Genomic DNA, 22,149 nt, shown 5'->3' on the forward strand with positions numbered 1-22,149 from the left:
TAAATTGCAATCTTTAAGTTTTATCACATTAGTTAACATTAGTTAGCATTATTTAGCATTAGTTAACTTTAGTTAGCATTTATGTATTAACATTAGTTTATTTATGCATTTGATTTAAATTTTCAAAAATTTATAAACTTGAGTTAGTGAGACTTGCGATAGATTTTTAGCTACAATAATTAAATAGTTGGTGCGGATCTTTAATTTGGATTGGATTGATCTCTTCATATGACAGTGCCATGTTCGTTCTATCAAATAAGTCTTTGGATGAATTAGCATTATATTAGAAATGTACGTATGTGAATTGCTTTTGCTAATGTGTTAAAAGGTTTTTAAATCAATAAACAAGCTTTTTCACTTGCTGATATGCCTTTTACACTATCGTTGAAGTTGGTGTATTTTCATTTTTCTTGTGTTTATTCTTCAACATTCTGTGTATTATGCTACTCTGTTATACCTCGTTTATTAAATTGCATTATAATATATTATAATTTGGTTCACTTTTTAATGCTTTTTTGTTCATTTGGAGATGATATTATGCTACTTTCAGGGACTTCTTGAAGCAATGAAAGAGGTAATGCCAGAGGCACCACATCATAATTGTGTGATGCATATGTGAAAAAATTTCATCAACTGATTTAAAGATCTGCAAGTCAGAGATGTGATTTGGAAGTGTGCAAGTTGTTCAACCCCTCCTGAGTTTGTAGAGACTATGAAAAAGCTTAAGAAGATTAATGAAGAGGCATGGGAGTATCTTATAAGATTTGATCCTCGGGTGTGGGTGAAGGCTTCCCTTAACCATGGCCCTAAGGTTGATTCTTTGACAAATAATATGTGTGAATCCTGGAATGCCAAAATAGGAAAGTACATAGTGAAGCCCATTCTTATAATGTGTGAAGAGTTGCGCTGTTATGTCATGAGGAGAATGACGAAGCATATCACTCTAATATCAGCATATCCTGAAAAGCTTGCTCCCGTACAGCGAAAAAGACTTGACCGAATGATCAAGTCCAGCAACAGATACAATGCAGAATGGACAGGTGACAATGAGATGAAGCAGTTTGAAGTGAGTCGCAAGACATTAAGAGTTGATGTTGATTTGATGAAGCATACTTGTTCATGCAATATGTGGCAACTAACAGGTTGACTTACTTACTTTTTGATTAAAAACTTGTTAAATGAGTAATGTATTCTAGATTACTTATGTGATTGTTGAATTATAGGAATGCCTTGTGTTCATGCGATTGCTGCTATTAGGAAGATGCATGACAAGCCAGAAGATTATGTGCATAAATGGCTTTGCATGGAGTCCATCCATCTGACTTATGCACACTCAATCCAACCAGTTTCCAGTGAAGAATATGGGCATAGAACAGGTTATATCAAGCCAAATCCTCCACCCATCAAGAGGCCGATTGGTAGGCCAAAGGTGCATAAAAAGAAAGAAGGATCCAATAGAGGATTTGATCCAAAGGGACAAGGTAAGAAAAATATTTCGCATAACATGCAGCAAGTGCGGCGAGAAGGGTCACAACTACAAGATGTGTAAGGGAGCACCATCTAATCCTAACTGGAAGCCTAAAACCAGGAAACCAAAGCACTAGAACTCAAGTAGTCAAGCAGTAGTGGAACTTCTGTTATCCCAATCTGCTCCAGAGCCTGAGGTAACAAAGCACATGAGAATTTAGTTGTCTTCGTGATGAATGATGAGGGATTTATGTGTCTTCAATAGAAAAGTTAAAGGATTTATATGCCTTCATTATAAATGTTACAGGCTGGCCAGAATACACAACAGGCAGCTCCAGCTGAACAAGCATAGGACACTCTAATTGTCCCAAATCAAGTCTTACCATACCTATCAGCTACTCCAGCAGAACCAGCTGTACCAACAGAAACAACTCCAGCACATGCAGCATCATTCAGCCAAGCACCAATCAAGACAACAAAACATACTCATTCCAAAGCACTAGCTAAGTTTAGGCCAAAGCAACCAATCAAAAGGTCACCTGCACCAACTACAACTCAGACTCAAGTTGCTCCACCAACTTCAACAAGTGTGACAACAACATCGAGTGGAGGAGTATCAAAGGAGACACTGGCAGCAACAAGTTGTGCCACAATAGGACTATTCAAGTTTATACCAAATCCAGACTTCAAGAACCAGAAAAAGTGACGTGCTTGTTCCTGACTTATTTTGGAAACAAAAATTAGTTTTTTGCTGCAATAGTTGGTTGTAATACATATTGGCAAACTTTCTTTTAGCCAATTTAGTTGCTTTTGAATGAATGAATTATTGTTGATTGAATGAATTATATATGGCTTGTTTCTGGTTTAGGTTCATCTCTTGAAAATAATCATTAATTTATACGCATTCTATATCTATTTCAAGCTAACAAGATATGGATAATTCAAATCTTCTTTCTTTCATTTATATTAACCAAAATAGTTAACAGATATAATTTATTACAATTCACATTTTTTTTCATATTTTTCATACCCTAAATAAACAATGACCAACAACTACAACAATCAAGCCTAGAACTATGACCCAGAAGTTACTGCTTTTCTTGTTCTCTAGGTAAATTATTCTTTGCTCTAGATCAGCTATTCTGTTCTCCAATTCTTTCTTCCCAAAATATTCTTCAACATTTAAGCTCTGATAGTCACTCAATTCCTTTGTTGGCTCCATGTACCCAATTCTTCCAATATGGTCATCAACCCACACAAAAAATTTACAATATGGTTGTTTCACCTAAATCAATTCAGATAGTATAAAAATATGCTGGTAAAAAAACTCTCAACTTCATCCATATACATGAAAAATTGTGAGCTTACCTTGAAGAATGGGCATCCGAAAAATAGTCTGTTTGGGTTGGTATTTGTCTTCGACATGTAAAATATCACATACATCCCGCAGAAGCATTTTGGAGCAATGCAATCTTTCTCATCCCCAACTTGAACTGAACATGGAGCTGCATTTACAATAGAGCCTATGTGTCGTCTACCACCACCTCCGCATTGTCTCGTAATTGATGAGCTTCTATCACTGGCCATCAATATACGCAACACCACCATGAACAAATTTGAACAACTGTTGTGTATGTTACTTCAGAAAATCCAGTTTAAATCTCATTAGGGTTACCTTATGAAAACGGCGTCGTTTTCATCAATAAGGACCTATTTGTCCTTAGAACTTTTTCTTCTTCTAGCGTGGCACCATAACGGACACCTGGACACCGTTACAACCACGTCAGCCAGTTCCATTTTGTGTAAGAGAAGAAAATAGATGGAAGGATTAAATTGTCCTCCGTTTGTTAAAGTCAGAGACTTTTTTGTATTTAAATTTTGTCAGGGATGCATTTGTCAAAAATTTAAAAAGTCAGGACCTATTTGTCTTTTTTCCTAATCATTTTATATAACTAGGGACTTCTTTGTAAATTGCAATTATAGTTATCCAGCAGTCAATTGTTAGCTCAAAAAATTTCTAACTTCTATGATTGAATTTTTTTCCTCAAAACAAAGTATCAAATTTGTTGAAGGACAAACCTCATAGGGGGTTATAGTTGATTTCCATGAAAAAAATACACCTTGAAGTACAAATTCATCTGGCAGCTCAATTTTTGCTGCAATAGTTTTAGGAATGGCAAAGAAGACCTTCACCTATAAGAGATATTTTTTCAACCAGGACAAAAATTTAGAGATATTTAATCTAAATAATTGGTTTGCCAATAATACTTTAAATAGACCAAATAAAGTACCAAAAGCTTCGACAATGAAAAACAACTTCATCTCTACAAAATAACAAATAGAGAATAAAACTGAATATATTTAAAGAATGAAGGTTATTTAGATATCCACTAATAACTAATAAAGTATATCCTTGTTTTGATTAAGGCTTCTTTGCTGTTGCCTTTTCTTCGATAAATGAGGATAAGAATTGGAATGAAAACCAAAATATGACCCTTAGCAGGTTGATACATAAATACAAACATGGTTTCTATTTAAAGATTCATCAGGTTGCTTATATCTTTTCTGTTATGGAAGAGTCTGTCTTCCTCAACCTATAACAATTTCCTCAACTATTTTTCTTCATTCACAAAATTATATTCATCAAATTAACTATGGTGTATCTAATGTATTAGATATGACTGAGAATAAAACTAGCACATATAGCTAGCTAGTAGCTTGCAATTCTATCATGCTCTACCTCTCTCTACAAGTATTTTCTACTTGTCTTTATAGTTTTACACTTATGTCTTATGTTAATTATGGAGGCAGCAACTTGTTAATTCTCCAAGTATTGCTATAAATCTATACACAAGTTTAACGTTCAAGCATAAAATGTTAAGTGAGATTCATAAATTATTATATATATATTCATACATGTCAGATTATGTATTAAATGTATGTTTGTGTGAAAGTTTTCTATTGTAAAATAGTTCGTATTTTTATTTCTTATGCTAATAATGTGCTAATAATGGCTTGTTGATATCTGCTGCTTCTATTACTAATTCAAACCAATTTATGCCATCCACCATTAATTACCAAATGCAGAACAATGACTAAATTTTTCAACCAATCTCCAGTATCATGATTCCAAACCCAAATACTTAATTAGTAATTACCTATTCACACATGACCTAAATGTGATTTCAAAATACAGAGAAGTTTCCTACAACACTGACTATTAAAATATTACCTGTCTGTCGATAGGCTTGGATTCAGGCTTTGCATCTATGTTGTTAATAGAAGCTCGAGCCAAATTCTCACTCTTTGGAGATATTTACAACACCAACTGTGATTCCAGTTGCTTTCTTGATCAATCTTATTTGCTCCTCTGAAAGTAGCTCCATTTGAAAATTGTCAAGGGAGACATGTCCATCTCTATTTGGTTACAACAATTAGCCTCCAGACCGACAACTTCTGCCGCGGCGACGACGAGCTCAGAAAAGGCGTGCAAGCGCAACTGAGTACAAGACGATGACGACTGAAGACACGGAAGCGACGAGGATCTTGAGTGTGAAACCAAAGATGAGAGAGGGAGAGAGCTTGAGATTGCGAGAGTCAGTGAGCAAAGAGATGAGGAACTTGAGCTTCAGTGAGAAAGGGAGAGGAAGGAGATGTTAGGACTAGATTTTTTTCTTTTTCGAGTTCGCTTGAGAGATTAGAGAGATTGTGCTTGGATTTGGGTTTCGGCAGGGACAAGGGGCTAGGGTTAGGATTTTTTTTTAGGAACATAATTGTATTTTTAAATTTTTAAAAATTTAAATGTCCACAAAATAAAAAATCAGGAATAAATTTATCTTTTTAGTAAAAAATTTAAACATGATTTTGTTCAGATTTTATAAATTGATTGGATTAAATTGGATCTAATAATTATCATGCAAATAATTGGGTTTATTATTGTTACTATAATAAACTGATTTTGTTCTGATTTATTAAAAAATAAATTATTAACTAGTTTAATAAAAATGTCTAATAATAACATAACACATATAAACGTTTTTTAAAAAAAAAGAATATTTTTAATATCTTTATCAAAATAATCTCTTTATAATTTAACATTATGATTCTATTTATGAATAATTAGGCACCTATTTATTTATGTTTTAAAAAAAATGAGATATCTCGTCGCTTATAGTTATAAGGCTTAAAAGTTTCGCGATTTGGGAATACTTTTTATTGTTTTGATGCATTTAATTTGATATTATTAGATGAATAATATTATATAATCAGTAAATATTATTATTTTAAATTATTATTTAATTAATAATAATTTATAATCATATTTATAAAACTTTATATCTATATATATAAAATATGTAATTTATATTTATATTTATAAAAATTTATATACACAAATTAATATAATTTACACTCTTATTTATTAAAAATAAAATTAAAATTTATACTAACTAAATATTAACTAAAATTACTCAAAACTGTTGGCCTTAAGATTTTAATCTTTATTATTAGACAACTTTTAGTTGTCTGAAATCATTTTTTTTTCATACAATTCTAATGCTAATATGATTTTATTTTATTTGAAATGAAATATTATGATCATTTTTAAATAAAACTACTCGTATTTTACATTATATATAATCACCAACTATTTATTATATATTTTAGATAATAAAAAAATAAAATATATTTTTTATTCCTAAAATTTGTTAAAAATTTTAGGCTTAAGTTTTCGATTCGCATCAATTTTACTTTTATTATTAATCTTTTGATAATTAATATTTTTCTTTCTAAATATACCCTCTCTTATATCTATCATTATTATCATCACAATGTCTTCTCTCTCTTTTTCTCTCTCTCTTCAACCTTACCGTCATCTTCACCATCATCATTTTTGAGCAACCACTGTCAACTTCTTTCTTTATCATTGCTGACCAAATTCCTCTTTCTCCTTCTTTCTCCTTTCTTCTCCAACTATTCGTCTCCATCGCTACCATCTCCGTTGAGCTTCATTCTCGATGACCACCACTTTTTTCTTCTTCTTTTTTGCGTAAATCCAGTACCGTCGAAGCCATCGCTCTTCCTCTTTCTTTGCTAGCAAATCCAACTTCCTATCTTTTATACTTTTTTCAATACACACTATGACCACATTCTGATCACAGTATCAAAAATTTCATGCAAATTGCCCTTCAAAAATCACAAGTATTTAGCAAAATGATTCCTAATTGTTCAAATCACAGTGTGTACGCTTCTTCCCAGTTGAAAGACAAAAACCTAGACTCAGAAACAGGCTCAAATATCATCAAGAAAACCTCCTGAACCACTCAGTCCTGAAAACAGGACTCAGACGAGTTCACAAACTTTTTAAGTTTGTGTTTGAGAGGGGTTTTAAAAAGGATTTATTGGGAGTAAGGAAGAGCTGCTAGGCCTTGTCATTCCATCTAAAACAACCACAAACAACAGCGTTTTAGAAAGAGAGAAGTTTTTGGAGATGATAGGAGTGGATGGCATTGCGAGAGGGAAGATTTCAGTGACGTAGGCATAGGAACATTGGTAGATGAGGACCTAAAGATTAAATTTGAAGAGAAAACCAGTGAAGTTTGAGAAGTTGTAGTAGTTTAGAGAGTACAAGGTTTTGACCCATAAAAATGTGCCTATTTTGGTTAGGTCCTCTTTCAGCAAAGAATAAAGGTCTTAGTCTCGATGGTGGTGGTAGCTTTTTGAAGTTTGAGTGGAAAAAGTGGAAAAAGAGAGTAAAAAAAAAAAGAAAAAAGAAAAAGAAAGAGAGGTATAACCAATGATAATGATGATGATAAAGAAGAAGGAGGTTGATAATAGTTGTTCGATGATAAAAATGGAGGATATAATTTTAAAAATATTTTTAAAATTTTAAATAAATTTTAAAAATAAAAAATATATTTTATCTAAAAAAATATACAAATCTCATTTTTGTTTAGTAAAAAAACCGACCCGGCATTAATCAAATTGGTTATTAAAACTTAAAAGCATAAAATAGATTTTTCAAAAAATTGATTATTACGAGCCATTATCCACCATAATCTTTTGGCGGCTATTTAAGATATAAAATAGACTTTTTAAAAAATTGATTATGATTATTATGAGCCATTAGTAATGAGCCCTTTTACTCTCCACCATAATCTATTGTGGCGGCCATTTAAGATCCTACAAAATAAATAAATGAAGAAGAAGAAGAAGATAGAAGAAAAAAAACGTGTTAAGTTGGAACGTAAAACCGAAATGATTTCGAAGTACATACGTATTCATGCTGGCCCATGCTTATTATCATGCATCCTTCTACAATAATGAGTATGCATAATTGTTTGGCCCTACTCCTATACTATATTGACATATATTATGTGTGGATTATATCTTTAATAAATCCAAAGGGTAGTTAAGTTGATCTAATTTAGTGGGGTCGCCAATTAAAAAAGTTTAATTATTTTATAGTTTTTATAATTTTCTCAAATTTTTAATTAAATTTTCATATTTTTTTAATTAAATTCTTATATCATATTAAATTTTATACGTAAATTTTTATCGTGATAAAAATATTAAAATTAATGAAATATTTTGTTAATTTTAACATTTTTATAATGGTAGAAATTTAATTACAAAATTTGATATAGTATAAAGATTCAATAAAAAAATATAAAAATTTAATTAAAAATTTAGTGATATTATAAAGACTGACAAAATAATTAAACTATTTAAAAAAATAAAAAGGACCATTCTTCACTTAAAAAATACGGAAATATCTTATTCCTTCCGTTAATCATGCTTAGAAGTTATATGATTGTAAGATAAAATTAAAAAGTATGAAATACTAATAAACAAAAGCAGGTTTGTTTATAATTGCATCGCTCGTGATCCACCATGTGTTTGGACGAAACATTTTTTAGTAAATACCTATAATTGTCCCTGAAGTTTATGTAAATATTCAATTTAATTTTTAAGATCTCAATTTTTCTATTGTAGTTCTTCAGATAAAGTTTCGAACACTCAAAGTAGTTCCTGGACATATTTCTAGTAATGAGTCGTCACTGGAATGCTGACGTGACCTCGGTTTGTCACGTGAGAGGACTCCAAAACGTCGTCGTTTTGATTTGGCCCTTAATTGCCAAAAATGACGCCGTTTAGATGTTATTTAGCATGAAAAACAGTTTTCTCTCCAACACAAACACTTCACTTCACTCGTCTCTTCTTCTTCCACCCTCTGACTTCATCTTTATCTTGTCATCAATTGCATAACCATAGGGTTGTATTCGCTGACTTGAAAAAGTTGATAGAAGAAGTAATCCGACCAAGAGTTGTTTTCGTTCTTCCTCTCCTTCACCAGAAGTACGAGATTCCGATTTTGTGATTAGACTCCAAGTAACCTTCCTTTTTTTTACTTTGCATTTTCAATACAGTTTTGGTTGATTGATAAACTCCAATTTGGTAGTTTATCTTGTGTTGAATTTAGAGGGATTTTATCATCTTTTCCCACATTTATTCAATGAATAGCATGGTTTTGTAAATTCTCCTTTATTTGTGCTTAATTGTGAAAATATGCTTTTTAGGTCTTAAAATAGCTAAATTTAATTCACCTTGATTCCATTCGATACCTTGATGTATTTGTTAAGTGATTTCAGGTTTAGAAGGCAAAGATTGAATTGAGGAAATGAAGAAAAAGCATGTAAAAATGGAGAACTCATGAAGTAATGAAGGAATCGCTAAGTTGTCAATCCTGACCTCTTCATACTAAATCGATCATAACTTGAGCTATAGAGGTCCAAATGAGGCGGTTCTAGTTGTGTTGGAAAGATAACATCCGGGGCTTCAAAATGATATAAAATTTGCCATAGTTGCCTTGCGTTTAGGGACACGTACACGTCGTTCTACGTGAATGCATCGCAGGATCAGCGTGACTCACTAAAGGCAATTCGTGGCTAGCGATTTCTAAAGCATTTTGGGCCCAATCTAACCCATTTCTGATGCTATTGAACCCAAGAATTTAAAGGGGATGAACAAAGGAGTCATAGTGGGAGTTTTCATCATGTTTTAGGATAGATTAGGATTAGATTAGATTCAAATCTCTTCTTAGATCTAGGTTTTAATTCTTGTTTTCATCTACTTTTCCTTTCAATTTCTTGTTACTACACCCTTACTCTTTTAGTTTTATTTGTTATTTTCTTTTATATTGTTATTCTCATGTTCATGCACTTTTGTTTCCTTTAATTTCCATTTAATGCAATTTATGTTTTATGTTTCCTCTTGTTTAATTGATTTATTATTGTCATTTCCTTGCTTGAATAGTAGTAGATTTACATTCCTTGAAATTTTATCTTTATTTTTTTGCCTTTCAAGTGTTTGATAAAATGCTTAGTTAGATTTTAGTGTAGATTTTTGTGCTCTTGGCTTGGGATGGTAACTTAGGTGAACTTGAGTTGCTAATGTCTAAGTGATTGATGATTGGTGTCTATTGACTCTAGCTTCTACTAAGTCAATTAGTGAGTGGCTAGGACTTATGGATTGGGATTGATATAGCTCATTTAACTTTCCTTCACTTGTTAGAGGATGACTTAATAAGATTGATCCTTGCAATTATCATATTGTGGTTAGTGACAAGGATAGATCCTTTCCCAAGACTTTTTTACCATTTGAGTTCCTTTACTTTCTTATCATTTATGTTTCTTGTCTCTTATATCAAAAACCCCAAAAGATACAATCCATAGCCAATAATTGAACACTTTATTGCAATTCCTAAGGAGAACGACCCAAGATTAATACTCTCGGCTATTTTATTGGGGTTGAACTTGTGACAACCAAAATTAAATTTGATTTGAGGATTCGTTGTTGGTTTAGAACTATACTTTCAACGAGATATTTTTGTTAAAATTCTTTATCATCAATAGTGCTCGCATCATTAATAATATGCAAGTTGTTAGTATAGTTGAGATTCGGGAGTTTTGGTGTCATTGTAGTGTCTACAGTTTGAAGGTTGGCTGGGGTTTGTGGGGTTGTCCTATTTAACTCGAATGAAACAGGGATGAAACAGAGAGATGTATGCAAGATTGGAAAAAATGTATTCTTGTGGTGTTGATTTTTGCTTTCAAATTCTACATGTATTAAGTGAAAATTTAAAATTTCTTTCAGATGGAAGAGAGGTTGGACATCATGTTTCATCATAGGGTGACTTCAAAAAAAATGCAAAAAGGATTTTGGTATATTCGCCGGACAACAAGGACTGTTTAGGTGATCTAGACACTGATACTATAGATGTCTTCTACGTACGAAACTACCATAAAGAGCTTGAGTACAACGACATAAAACTGTACTGGTGGCATGTTCCTGGAAAAGGCTTGGATAATGAGTTGAGAAATGTAAACAGTGACAAAGAGATAAGAGAGATGGTGAATTGTGCTAGGACAAATGAGGGATTGATTGATGTATATTTCGAGCATAGAGCGTCAGTGCCAGAGGTGTTAGAGGGAGATAACATAGTTGTATACTTGGATGACGTTGGTGGAGAGGGGTGTAATGCAACTACAGATGTTGATGTGAGTCCCCCACTCAATGAGACTCATGCACTCATAATTGCTCCCACCTCGAAGGTTGTACCCAATAGTTCTTGTAAATCCAATCCCAACAAAAACAAGACATTTCCATGGCAAACACAACCATCACACCCCAAAACCAATATGCCTACCAAAAATACTAATCCTCCCAAGACAACCAACCCTCCCAAGAAAATCAACCCCCCAAAGGCAACGAAGCCCAATAGATTCACCAAGCCCACCAAGCCCAAGAAAACCACTAGAACCAACCAGCTCACGAAGCCTAGTCAGAGCACTATATCAGATAAGAGCAACAAGCAGAAATTGTCCAAGAGATCAAGTATTTCCAGGAGACCCTATACACGGTCTGTTTGGCACCTATAGGTATTCTGTGTGTGCACACTTGTGCTGCCCTTTCTCGTGTCAATAAGTAGCTAGAGGACTTTTGTCACAGATGGCTAACCATGGAATCATACAGAAAAAGTTATAATCACCATATTAATCCAATTCCCGAGAAACCACTATGGGAGCAAGCAGAGGACTGTAACAGGCCACATGCCCCTAAAATCAAGGCAAAACCTGGAAAACTAAAGATGAAGAAGATGATGGATGCAGATGAAAAGAGTGGTTTTGGAACTAAAATGCCTAAAGTTGATCCAAAACTATTGAGTAATACTGCAGATGGTGTACATCTAAAAAGGAAGTTGGGAACCTTTACCTGTAATTTTTGTGGAGAAAAGGGGCATACAAAGAGAGACTGCAAAAAGAAGAGGGATGTTGATGCTGCCGCTGCTGCCGAGGTGGCTGAGAAGAAGAAAAAAGATGCAGGAAATCCTGTGCCTGAGAAGCAAGTTGAGCAGCCCCAAAAAGATGGTGGCCAACCTGATGTGGAAAGCAATCACGTGAAGATCGAGATATCTCAGCTTACTGCGTCTGAGAAAGAGGATTCTCAAAAGGTAACTTATATTCATGCCTTTATGATTTAAGTGGATTAATTATACTTAATGCGGAGTTTGTCTCTTATAGGATCCTGGACTAAAAAGGCCTTCTAAGCTATCACCATGAAGAAGATCCTCTCTACCGGAAACCTCACCAACAGTGAACCCCTTGCAGGGTGCATCTTCAGCAACAGCAACAAAGTTTGCCAACGTGATGAAGTTCATCCCAACCCCAGGATTTAAGCCACCAAGAAAGAAGAACTGAAGACTTTAGATAAATCTATTTAGGGGTTTCTGTTTTGTGTAATTAGTCTTTTTCAATAGACAATGACTAGATGGTGAATTGTGATCCTTTACCTTTTTGAGATGCCTTGCTTTTGAGGAAACTATTGATAGCAACTTCATGTTCCTTGGCTGCCTTTTATCTATCTTTTGTTGTTTTTTGATAAACAATGGGATTTATCTTAATACACTATGCTTTGTGGTTTACCAATCACTTTTGTTGCCTTATTCAGCCATTATTGATTATACTTCATTTCATGCACAAACATAAACAACAATAGTTTCATAGTTAACAACATTTTCATTCAATCAACAAGCAGCTTTTCAGCATCTGTTGCTAACAGGGAACCCTAAACCACCAACTCATTCATCATTTACAATACAGGATAACCAACAACACTATCAATAGAGACACAACTAACACTAACAAATGGGTAATCACTTTTTGCATATGGCTATCCTCCTCCAACCTTCAAATCCTCCAATTAAAGTTCATCTTCACTTCATAATCATCACCACAAGATTCTGGCTTATCAACCTATTCCTCATTCCCAGTCCACACAAAAATCTCACACCATTTCTTCCCACTTGACTGTAACCAAGAAGTGATCAAAGTTCAGAGAAGTACAATAGAAGAACAGTGAGGTAAGCACAATCATAACAGCACAAATAAATATTCTAACCCACATTATAATTGGGGCAACCATAAAACGATTTGTTCGGATTTGATTCTGTGCTAGACCATCTGAGAACTGGCCGGCAGCTACAGCCGCACCATTCTGGTGGCCCCGATCTTCTGCTCTTGGTTGGGTTCTCGTCCGGTTCCAACTAGATGGGGAACGAACAGAGCTTTCACCTGCAGTGCTACCACCACCCATCATCGACATGAGTAACAGCCCCAGACAAAAGAATGAAGAGAGAGAGCGATGAACAAGAAGAAGAGATGACGTTTACGAACATTTGGGGATTTAGGGTTAGTATAGTGAGAGGGACTAACATGGGTACAACTGGAAAATTAGCCAGCTCAGCTAGCCATTGGAGCCCTCCCATGTGGCAAACTGAGGCCACGTCAGCGCTCCGGTGATGACTCATCATCAAAAATATGCTCAGGGATCACTTTGAGTGCTGGAGCTCTATTTGGAGGACTATAATGGAAAAATCGAGATCTTGAGAATTAGATTGAGTATTTGCACGAATCTTAGGGATGATTCTGGGTATTTACTCACATATTTTTTTATTCATGAAGCATAACTGCCAATTTTAAAAGAACTTTTGAACCGTCGAACTAATTAGAAATTAATCAGTCGAATCGAACTAGAATTCGTTTTATTTTTAGAAATCCTTCCTATAACAGTAAAGCAATGTCATTTTTTATGGAAAAAATATTAAAATAGAAATTAAAAAAGAAAAAGAAAACCAACCAGGTTTTTAATATTTTTAAAAAGAAAAATATAAATAATTAACCATAAATACATCTAACTACAGTCAACTAACTGAAAAAAATTATTAAAAGAAAAAAATACCCCAATTTTAGAGTAATCCTAATTTTACTTTCTTGTAAAAGAAACAGCCAGAAGGATAATATGCTCATATGTGGCTGCTAGTGGGATTGCGAGAACCGGACCGGTCAATAAACCGGTGAGGTCACTGGTTCAATGGTTCACTGGTTTGAGCGGGGTTCAATCGGAGTTCAACCGGAATATTAAATAAAATTATTAAAAAATCTAAAAATAATTTTAAATATATAAATTTAATAATTTTTAACTTAATAAAATTTGAAATTTCACATAATAAAGAACAGAACTTCAAGAAGAGAGCTATGTAGAGTCAGCACCTAAGCATAAATATGCAGCATATACATATAGTATTCTTCCATACATACATCTTTGAAACAAGATTAAAAATGCACAAGCACAAGCATACAAATCAAAACCAAGTAAATAACATGACACTTATGTCTAAATGATCCAAAGAAGGGCTAAAAAGATAGGTAAAACAACTTGCAACTTAGAAAATGTTGGATCATTTATTTGATCCACTTAGGTGGACATGGCTTAATACTATAGAGCATAAGTGGTAAATGCTACATAATATTATTGAACATTGATTTTACAGAGTATGTTGTTCAACATTGATTTTACAGAGTATGTTGTTCAGCAGTAAGGAATAATAAAGGAAATAGTCAAAGGTGTTCCATTTTCAGATTAAATAGCAATAACATAAGGAGCACACACAGAGATATGAAAAGGAGAAAGATAGGGACAGAAGAAACTAGATACATACTTGGAAGATTTGGCTTGAGGTCAATTGTCAATTGAACAACAATAAGATTATTATCATGATCTCGGGTACGCAATATAGCTCTGGAGTCCCCAACATTTCCAATAACAAGGTCCTTGCCCTAGAAAACATAAGGGGTAACAATTATATATAAAACGAATTCAAGTATTATCAATTGAACATTGTTATTATTTATATTGCTTACCTGCTTAACCAAGGTAACAGCTATAGTCCCGCTACAAAAGCAATCAATATCAGGATGCAGTTTCAGTTCCTTATCCATAATCTTAGAAGCCTTCAAAAAGGATTCTTTTAGTGTCAATAGTATCTGTTCCATCAGGCTTATAATCAGTCAATATAGATTTCTCAGCAACCAAAATCATGTAATCCAGCATGAACAAATAAATAATTTAGCAACCAAAATCATGAAGCAGCAACTCATTTCATCATGAACAAATCATGAACAGATACCAAATCATGAACAACAACTCAAACAGAATTTTTTTAATGACCTCATCATGAATCTGGATAACAAATCATGAACAGATACCAAATCATGAATCCAGATAACAAAACATGAACACAGATAACAAAACATGAACACAGACTTAACAAATCATAAACAGAAAAATTATAAAATCAAGCACAGATAACAAATTATGAACAAATCACAAGCTAATAAATCATAAAATCAATCACAGAAAATCAGAAGGCAGCGAGGTGGAAAGAGAAGGCGACGATTAAACAGGAGGCGAGGTGGAAGGCAGAATATTACCGGCGGTGAGTAAGGGCGACGATGGAGGAGGCGAGCTCGGCGACGACGATAGAGGAGAGGAGCTCGGCGACGACGAAGAGGGGCTGTAGGACGGCGAAGAGGGGCTATGGAACAGTGAGATGCGGTAGCGATGGTGGTGGCTATGCGACAGCGAAGAGGGGCTGCTCCGTCTTGGGTGGCTATGCGACAGTGGGTCTGCCCGTGGTGGCTATGGTGTCTCTTGTGAGAGTGTGAGAGTTGAGAGTTGAGACTGAGATTAGGATTAGGGTTCGTGCGTTTAGCTTCTATTTTTTTTTACCTTCAAAACGACGCCGTTTTGAAGTTTAATATCCAAACTAAAAATCGTTAAAAAACTGTACGGTTCACCAGTTAACCGTCGGTTCGACCGATTTTTTACTGATTTTTTACCAGGTGATTTCTGACTTTATCCGGATCGATTAGGTGACCAATTCCTAATTTTTCTGGTTGAACCGGTCGGTCCGGTTCGATTTTCAGAACCATGCGGTGGGAATGAATCTTTAGATAACTTTTGTTGTGTTGGAGGAGTACATGGTAAACGTGTTTCAGAGTATTGTTAATGGATTTTTTTTTAATTTTTGTTGGTCTATGGTGGACAAAATTGTGTTTCCTATTTTCTTGTAATTGGATTTTAGAAATTGGCACGAGTGGACACAACTCCGTTCAACTAACCAGCAAGTGTACTGGGTCGTCCAAGTAATAAACCTTACGTGAGTAAGGGTCGAATCCACAGAGATTGTTGGTATGAAGCAAGCTATGGTCACCTTGTAAGTCTCAGTCAGGCAGATTAAATTGGTTTATGATTTTTTGGAATAATTAATAAAAAGGAATAATAAAAGGGATAGAATACTTATGCAGATTCATTGGTGGGAATTTCAGATAAGCGGATGGAGATGCTGTAGAGCTCTTGGACGCCTGCTCTCCTACTCCTTCTACTCAGTCCTTCTTACTCCTTTCCATGGCAAGCTTTGTATAGGGGTTCACCATCAACTGTGGCTACTTTCATTCCTCACGGGGAAATATCCTGTGCGGCTGTCACTCGCACAGCTAACCAGTCTGGAGGCATCACCCATGGCTGATGGCTACATCCCATCCTCGCAGTGAAAACTATGCTAACGCACTCTGTCACAGTACGGCTAATCACCGGTTGGTTCCCGCTCCTACTGGAATAGAATCCCTCTTTTGCGTCTGTCACTAACGCCCAGCAGGTTAAAGTTTGAAGCACGTCACGATCATTCATTACCGGAATCCTACTCGGAACACCACAGACAAGGTTGGACTTTCCGGATTCCCAGGATCCTACTCGGAATACCACAGACAAGGTGAGACTTTCCGGATCCTCATAAATGCCGCCATCTATCTAGCTTATACCACGAAGATTCTATTGGGGAATCTAAGAGATACGCATTCAAGCTCTGTTGCATGTAGAACGGAAGTGGTTGTCAATCACGCACGTTCATAATTGAGAATGATAATGAGGGTAATCTGGCTCATCACATTCATCATGTTCTTGGGTACGAATGAATATCTTGGAATAAGAATAAAAGGGATTTGAATAAAAGATAATAGAATTTCATTAATACTTGAGGTACAGCAGAGCTCCACACCCTTAATCTATGGTGTGCAGAAACTCCACCGTTGAAAATACATAAGCAAAGAGTTCAGGCATGGCCGAATGGCCAGCCCTCTCTAACGTGATCAATGATCCCCTAAGATGAAGAATAAAACAAAACTGAGATCAAAGATTGTCTAATACAATAGATAAATGTCCTATATATACTAGACTAGCTACTAGGGTTTACATGAGTAAGTAATTGATGCATAAATCCACTTCCGGGGCCCACTTGGTGTATGCTTGGGCTGAGCTTGATCATTCCACGAGCTAAGGCATTTCTTGGCGTCAAACTTCAGGTTATGACGTGTTTTGGGCGTTCAACTCCGGATAATGACGTTTTTCTGGCGTTTAACTCCAGACAGCAGCATGAACTTGGCGTTTAACGCCAAGTTACGTCATCATTCTTCGAATAAAGTATGGACTATTATATATTGCTGGAAAGCCCTGGATGTCTACTTTCCAACGCCGTTGAGAGCGCGCCAATTGGAGTTCTGTAGCTCCAGAAAATCCATTTCGAGTGCAGGGAGGTCAGATTCCAACAGCATCAGCAGTCCTTTTGTCAGCCTTCTTCAGAGTTTAGCTCAAATCCCTCAATTTCAGTCAGAATTTACCTGAAATCACAGAAAAACACACAAACTCATAGTAAAGTCCAGAAATGTGAATTTAACATAAAAACTAATGAAAACATCCCTAAAAGTAGCTTAAACTTACTAAAAACTATATAAAAACAATGCCAAAAAGCGTATAAATTATCCGCTCATCACAACACCAAACTTAAATTGTTGCTTGTCCCCAAGCAACTGAAAATCAAATAGGATAAAAAGAAGAGAATATACTATAAAGTCCAAAATATCAATGAATATTAATTTAATTAGATGAGCGGGGCTTGTAGCTTTTTGCTTCTGAACAGTCTTGGCATCTTACTTTTTCCTTTGAAGTTTAGAGTGATTGGTTTCTCTAGGAACTTAGAATTTCAGATAGTGTTATTGACTTTCCTAGTTAGGCATGTTGATTCTTGAACACAGCTACTTTATGATTCTTGGCTGTGGCCCTAAGCACTTTGTCTTCCAGTATTACCACCGGATACACAAATGCCACAGACACATAACTGGGTGAACCTTTTCAGATTGTGACTCAGCTTTGCTAAAGTCCCCAGTTAGTGGTGTCCAGAGCTCTTAAGCACACTCTTTAGCTTTGGATCACGACTTTAACCATTCAGTCTCAAGCTTTTCACTTGGACCTTCATGACACAAGCACATGGTTAGGGACAGCTTGATTTAGCCGCTTAGGCCTGGATTTTACTTCCTTGGGCCCTCCTATCCATTAATGCTCAAAGCCTTGGATCCTTTTTACCCTTGCCTTTTGGTTTTAAGGGCTATTGGCTTTTTCTACTGCTCTTTCTTTTATATTTTTTTTTTTCGCCATTTTTTTTTTCGCAAGCTTCCTTTTTCACTGCTTTCTCTTGCTTCAAGAATCAATTCATGAATTTTTCAGTTCATCAATAACATTTCTCTTTGTTCATCATTCTTTCAAGAGCCAACAATTTTAACACTCATAAACAACAATATCAAAAGACATATGCACTGTTCATTCATTCATTCAGAAAACAAAAATTATTGCCACCACATCAATATAATTAAATTAAATTCACTAATAATTTCGAAAATTATGTACTTCTTGTTCTTTTGAATTAAAACATTTTTCATTTAAGAGAGGTGAAGGACTAATGGAATTATTCATAATCTTTAAGGCATGGTTACATACTAATGATCATGAAGTAAAGACACAAAACATAGATAAACATAATACTAAAAACCGAAAACAGAAAGAAATAAAGAACAAGGAATGAATCCACCTGAGTGAGGGTGGCGCCTTCTTGAAGGTCCAATGGTGCTTTTTGAGCTCCTCTATGTCTCTTCCTTGCTTCTGTTGAATGCTTCCAATATTTGTGTGGAGGACAACTTATCCCCTGAGGTATCTCAGGGATCTCTTGATTTGCAGCCACATGTTCTACCACTGAGTTATGACGGCTTATATTTTTTTCATCTCCCAAGACTCAGAGGTGGAAGCTTTTGTCTTCCCTTTGAGGTTTCTCTGGCCTTAGGTGCCATTAATGGTAATGAAAAAGCAAAAAGCTATGCTTTTACCACACCAAACTTAGAAAATTGCTCGCCCTCGAGCAAGAGAAGAAAGAAAAGATGATGAAGAAGAAGAAGAGATGGAGGGATGTGTGTATTCGGCTATATGGGTGGGTTTGGGTGGGAAAGAGTTTTGAATTTTGAAGGTGAGTGGGGAAGAGTGGATAGAAGTGAGTGGTGAATGAAAATTGGGAATTGTGACATGGGGAATTCAAATCACAAAAATAGGATTAGAAGGTAAGGTGGGAATATAGTAGGTGGGGATCCTGTGGGGTCCACAGATCCTGAGGTGGGGATCCTGTGGGGTCCACAGATCCTGAGGTGAAAAGAAATACCATTCCTTCACCATATAGGCATGTAAATTGCCTCCATGCATCATTCTGGCGTTCAAACGCCCATTGGTGCATGTTCTGGGCGTTAAACGCCCATGTGATGTATGTTTCTGGCGTTGAACGCCAGTTTCATGCTTGTTTCTGGCGTTCAGCGCCAGTTTGTCCTCTCTGTGCACCTTCCTGGCGTTTAACGCCAGGTTGTTGCTTGTTTCTGGCGTTCAGCGCCAGAATGGTGCACGTTCTGGCGTTAAACGCCGGCCAGATGCACCTTACTGGCGTTGAACGCCAGCCCGTGCATCCTCTAGGGTGAAAAAAAAATTTTTTTTTTCTTCTGTTTTTGACTCTGTTTTTAATTTTTTTGATTTTTTCGTGACTCCTCATGATCATGTACCTAATTAAACATAAAAATAACAAAGAAACAAAATAAAATAAAATTAGATAAATAAAATTGGGTTGCCTCCCAACAAGCGCTTCTTTAATGTCAATAGCTTGACAGTGGCTCTCATGGAGCCACAAGGTGATCAGGTCAATGTTAGTGTGTAGTCCCCACACCAAACTTAGAGTTTGGATATGGAGTTTGAACACCAAACTTAGAGTTTGGTTGTGGCCTCACAACACCAAACTTAGAGTTTGACTGTGTGGGCTCTTCTTGACTCTGAACTGAGAGAAGCTCTTCATGCTTACTCTCTTTTGTCACAGAGGGATGGCCATGTGCTTTAAACACAAGGTAGTCTCCATTCAATTGGAGGACTAACTCTCCTCTGTTGACATCTATCACAGCTTCTGCTGTGGCTAGGAAAGGTCTTCCTAGGATGATGCATTCATCATCTTCCTTCCTAGTGTCTAGGATGATAAAGTCAGTAGGGATGTAAAAGCCTTCAACTTTTACTAGAACGTCCTCCACTATCCCATAAGCTTGTCTTATGGATTTGTCTGCCAATTGTAATGAGAACAAGGCAGGTTGTACCTCAATGATCCCCAGCTTCTCCATTACAGAGAGTGGCATAAGGTTTATCCCTGACCCAAGATCACATAGAGCTTTTTCAAAGCTCATGGTGCCAATGGTGCAAGGTATTAAGAACTTGCCAGGATCTTGTTTCTTTTGAGGTAGAGTTTCCTGAATCCAAGTATCTAAATCACTAATGAGCAAGGGAGGTTCACTTTCCCAAGTCTCATTACCAAATAGCTTGGCATTCAGCTTCATGATAGCTCCTAGATATTGAGCAACTTGCTCACCAGTCACATCTTCATCCTCTTCAGAGGATGAATAATAGTCAGAGCTCATGAATGGCAGAAGGAGATTTAATGGAATCTCTATGGTCTCTGTATGAGCCTCAGATTCCTCAGGATCCTTAATAGGAAGCTCCTTCTTGCTTGGAGGACGTCCCAGGAGGTCTTCCTCTCTGGGATTTTCGTCCTTCTCCTCCTTGATGCATTCGGCCATGTTGACTAAGTCAATGGCTTTGCACTCTCCTTTTGGATTTTCTTCTGTATTGCTTGGGAGAATACTGGGAGGAGTTTCAATAACCTTCTTACTCAGCTGGCCCACTTGTGCCTCCAAATTTCTAATGGAGGATCTTGTTTCATTCATGAAACTGAAAGTGGCTTTTGACAGATCAGAGACTATATTAGCTAAATTAGAATTATTTTGTTCAGAGTTCTCTGTCTGTTGCTGAGAAGATGATGGATATGGCTTACTATTATTCAGCCTATTGCGTCCACCATTGTTAAAACCTTGTTGAGGTTTTTGTTGATCCTTCCATGAGAAATTTGGATGATTTCTCCATGATGAGTTATAGGTGTTTCCATAAGGTTCACCTAAGTAATTAACCTCTGCCATGGCAGGGTTCTCAGGATCATAAGCTTCTTCAGAAGCTACCTCTCTAGTACTGTTGGATGCATGTTGCAATCCATTCAGATTTTGAGAGATTATGTTGACCTGTTGAGTCAACATTTTGTTCTGAGCCAATATGGCATTCAGAGCATCAATTTCAAGAACTCTTTTCTTCTGAGATATCCCATTATTCACAGAATTCCTCTCAGAGGTGTACATGAACTGGTTGTTTGCAACCATGTCAATGAGTTCTTGAGCCTCTTCAGGCGTTTTCTTCAGGTGAATAGATCCACCTGCAGAATGATCCAGTGACATTTTCGAAAATTCAGAGAGACCATAATAGAATATATCTAACATGGTCCATTCTGAAAACATGTCAGATGGACATCTTTTGGTCAACTGCTTGTATCTTTCCCAAGCTTCATAGAGGGATTCACCATCTTTTTGTTTGAAGGTTTGAACATCCACTCTCAGCTTGCTCAGCTTTTGAGGAGGGAAGAATTTATCCAAGAAGGCAGTGACCAGCTTATCCCAGGAGTCCAGGCTATCCTTAGGTTGTGAATCCAACCATATTCTAGCTCTGTCTCTTACAGCAAAAGGGAAAAGCATGAGTCTGTAGACTTCAGGATCAACTCCATTCGTCTTTACAGTCTCACAGATCTGCAAGAACTCAGTTAAAAACTGATAAGGATCTTCAGATGGAAGTCCATAAAACTTGCAGTTTTGTTGCATTAATGCAACTAGTTGAGGCTTAAGCTCAAAGTTATTGGCTCCAATGGCAGGAATGGAGATGCTTCTTCCATCAAACTTGGATGTTGGCTTTGTGAAGTCACCAAGCATTCTCCTTGCATTATTATTATTATTATTTTCGGCTGCCATCTCCTTCTCCTGTTCAAAAATTTCTGAAAGGTTATTT

General features: G+C 35.9%; 1 non-coding gene across 1 annotated transcript; it reads left to right on the forward strand.

Annotated features, from left to right (window-relative positions):
* The first annotated feature begins 21,606 nt into the window (after positions 1-21,606).
* LOC112719485 (small nucleolar RNA R71) lies at positions 21,607-21,710 on the forward strand. The gene has a single exon (XR_003161786.1). It is a non-coding gene; the product is annotated as a small nucleolar RNA R71 (small nucleolar RNA).
* The last annotated feature ends 439 nt before the right edge of the window (positions 21,711-22,149 follow it).

This window comes from Arachis hypogaea, chromosome 10, assembly GCF_003086295.3.
Source record: "Arachis hypogaea cultivar Tifrunner chromosome 10, arahy.Tifrunner.gnm2.J5K5, whole genome shotgun sequence".
Classification (NCBI taxonomy): domain Eukaryota; kingdom Viridiplantae; phylum Streptophyta; class Magnoliopsida; order Fabales; family Fabaceae; genus Arachis; species Arachis hypogaea.